At 43.6% G+C, this 3,768-nt stretch overlaps 1 protein-coding gene across 5 annotated transcripts in view; it reads left to right on the top strand.

The window, feature by feature from the left end:
• LOC107271004 (homeobox protein araucan) overlaps positions 1-3,483 on the top strand; it is a 46,197-nt gene extending 42,714 nt beyond the window's left edge. For all 5 annotated transcript variants that reach the window (XM_015746543.2, XM_015746545.2, XM_015746544.2 and 2 more), the window contains one exon: positions 2,675-3,483. The gene's annotated coding sequence lies outside the window, so the exon portion shown is untranslated. The remainder of the gene's footprint in view (positions 1-2,674) is intronic.
• Positions 3,484-3,768: the final 285 nt, after the last annotated feature.

Genomic DNA, 3,768 nt, shown 5'->3' with positions numbered 1-3,768 from the left:
TTTTAATATTTCCCCCCCCCCCCCCCCTATTCAAAATTCCAAAAAAAAAACCAAAAACCCGTCCGCGAACTTTGCCCGTCTTTGAGGCAGTCATCCGAGCAGAGCTGTTATTTCGCACGCGTATATTCCTAGACGACCAATTTAGCCATTGATGAAGATCGTCCGATGAATATTCCCTGGTAGTCCTTTGTCGTTGAAAATCAGCCTTATCCCTGCACGATAATCCATCGTCAAGCCTTCTCGCTATCCTACGGCTATCCCGGTCGATCTGCATAGGGTATTGAACGATCAGTGGATACGAGCTCCGAACAGAAATCAATGAACTTTCCTCTCGGGCTGTACGGTCTAGGTTTTCCTTACTAATTTTTGTCTTTTCTATTACTTCTCTCCCAGACCTACCTACGTGTTACGTGCGACACAGAGAATCAGAGAAACAGCAAAGCCAACGTTAGCCGATCGGTAAGGTCTTGATCTTACGGATCGCCTCGGGGTTCGCGCGCCATTCACGTATATCCAAGTGTTTATGCCCAGCGCCTTCATTCGTTCCACGGTTACACGATTTCTCATTTTTACCTGCTTTCTCGATAATGGCACGCACGCCGCCGAACATGAATGAATAACCAATTTGTAGCTTTACGTATGTACACATATGGTGCCTATAGCTACGAGTGTCCGGATAACGTCCGGTCACGAGAGATCGAAACGTTATAACGCGTGTTGGGAGTCACTGGGGTCAGTGCTTTGTATTAATTAGTATACCCGGTGTGCCGTTGCGTATTTGATAAATTTTATATATTTTTTTTTCTACCGTTGGTACAGTCATGCTATTCAGTTTCGCTGCGTCCGTATACGTGTATTTGGTCTGTATGTAAGGATGTAATCGGGAATCGATCCTCGGCATCTCTGGATGAAGTTCCGACAACTTCCGGAGGAGGGGCTTCACGTGTCCCAGGTAAATCGGCCGATCTTCCCTTATCCGGGTTGCCGCTGAGATGACAGGATAGCGGCATTCCGTGCTCGGCGTTGTTACTCGATTGATAACGATCATCGTGCCGTGTTCTTATCGTCGTGAAAACACGCCGGTTTTTTCTCGCGCTGTACTCGTTGCTCAAAGGCGACGATTAGATTGGTAGGCTGTCGTGCGATCGAGTTATATTTACCGATGAATCTTGTAGGGAGCTGAGGGTCGAAATCGGTGCGTGGAAATTATCGGAATTGAAAACTTTACCGATCGGATTGATCACGAGGTTCGGACGACATCGTCTTCGTACGCACTGCTGTGTGACTTTTTATTAGTATGTTGTGTAACGTATTTTTCCTTAACTCGATACCGATAACGAAAAATCCGAGAACTAACCTACGTTACGAACCTATCGGATAATGCGATAACTTAACAGATCCTGTAGATTTTCGGGGACGCGTAAAATCAGCAAATGCAACTGGATGCTCCAGTAAGAGTCAGGCGAACAGTGCGAGAGACAGAGAGCAACGGATCGAGAACGCAACAGAACGAACTGGAGGTATCCAATCGAAATTCCTTCGCCAGTTAATAAATTGGGAGACTCACCGGAGCTGGTGCAGCTGATCCGCGAAGGCCGGGAACTGCATCCAGGGGTCACTCGGGTGGGCACTGCACTGGGGCACGGCACTGCACTTCCGGAAGACTCACAGAAAATCCAGAGAATTTCCTGGATATCGCGAGAGCAACGCGAGAACTACACGAGCGGGAGCTTTCTATGCCGTATCGAAGCACGGCTAGAAAAACTATAAACAGACGGCACGGGAGCGCGAGGCAGTCCGTGACACCTCGGTCGGTGCCCCGAGACAGACTGTTTTGACAATAGCTCAATTCGAGAACTAATTGATACGATTTTTTTACCTGATCAAGGACGTCTCCACGGTATTAAAAAGGGCGTCAATTATTACAATACGCGATACCGATCTTCTCTTAACGATACCGAACTTCTACGAGAATCCTGGAGGATTTCGCAGCTGACTCGATTCTCATGCATATACGCTCGAAACACGCTTTACTCTAGTAACGAGCGGTTAGGAATTATAAACGATTCCTAGTAAATCGTGTTGGCGAGAATCGATTTAAACCGGTCTCACCCAGTTCCGATGCAACTTCACGTAATCGCGACTCGACTCTGAGTACCCTTCACGGAGGTAGTGCATACGCTGGTAGGTCTACGTACTTTGGATCTTATGCGTATTCCATGCGGAATTATTCCAATTGGCTGCCCCTGGACTTTAATGGAGTCTGTCTTTCTAATATATATATATATCTATATATATCTTGCTAATGATTACCGATCGATTCAATAGGGAAGCGAATTATCATCATCGACGATCAATGCCTTATTTATTACTTGGATATCGTCTCTAAGGGGTTCTTCTATTCTTATCACTTTTATACCTCGACAATATATATTTTCCCAATATCTATCTCAAGGTCGTATCCTACCTACCCCTTATCACCCTCATATGTCTGCCGTTTGGTAAAGTGGGTATACCCGTCCTGTATGCGCATGCGCAATTCCTGCCAATGATCGTAGTATATACATATATACAACAGTAGCATAGCCGTGTACTTAGGATTACACGGTAATGCACAGAAGGTTGTTTGGATATGACGTCACTGACTTTACACCCTTAATATTTTCTGTTGCAGGACACGTGACGTACTCGTGACGTTTGGCGTCTGCGCCGGTGTGACGGACACCGAAAAATGGGATTGTAAATAAAGCACGAAGATCCTCGCGACGCAGTGTGATCTTTCGAAGATCCAAAAACGGCCGATATCTCCAAGCAAGTCGAGGACCTTTCATCCCTTAGCGGTTTTCGAAGAAATTTTAAAGGGGATAGAAAAAAATATTTACGCTGGTCAGCTGGAACGAAAAGGAAAAAAAAAACATGGACGGGACTGAATTTTTGGAAACTGGACCTAATCGCTCTCGAGTGTGGTTCCTCTTACGTAACGAGGGAGTGACGTTGACCGAGAGGGGCAAAAGTTCAGAAACGTGTAGCCGTGCGACGGGAGGGGGGAGGGAGAGGGTGAAAATGTGTAACAAGGTAAATCCTCACTTCGCGACCACCACTCGTTTCTCTTGCGTGAACGTCGACAGGGTGGACACCCCTTTATGACTGCTCTCATCGCAGGGGACGAATTTTGGCGAATGGCCGACGGCTACACGATGGGCAACGTGCAAAGGGCACCCGTGCGATTTTAAAAAAGCGGAAATGGCCACCGGAAACTCTAGCTCCATTCTGTATCATATTAATCGTACGCTATTATATTCGAGCTGGCTTTAATTTCCGGTCATCCCGTAAGCATAGAGCACCGTATTTAACGGAGTTATAAGAAAGAAAGGAAAAAAAAAAAAAAAAAATTTTACGAAAAAACTACCTACCTGTTAGGATATAAATACTACGACTACTATTATGTCATACCTACCGTTAACGAATTATTGGATGAAAAAATAAAGAGTAAGAAAGAAAGGTATATATATATATATAAATATATATATTAACGTATTATGTAGGTCGTAGCGTTTAAGGCTGTACCGTATAAAAGTTATCGATATAAACGTCATCGCGTGACGTTACAGAGTATACAAGCCCTATATATATATATATATATATATATATATATATATATATATATATATATATATATATATATATATATATATATATATATATATATATATATATATATATATATATATATATAAATACGAAATAAATATATTATTAATTACGTAA

Source organism: Cephus cinctus, unplaced genomic scaffold, assembly GCF_000341935.2.
Source record: "Cephus cinctus unplaced genomic scaffold, Ccin1 Ccin1_scaffold0862, whole genome shotgun sequence".
In the NCBI taxonomy this organism is placed as follows: domain Eukaryota; kingdom Metazoa; phylum Arthropoda; class Insecta; order Hymenoptera; family Cephidae; genus Cephus; species Cephus cinctus.
The sequence above is the reverse complement of the archived record's forward strand: the minus strand, read 5'-3'. Positions and strand labels throughout refer to the sequence as shown.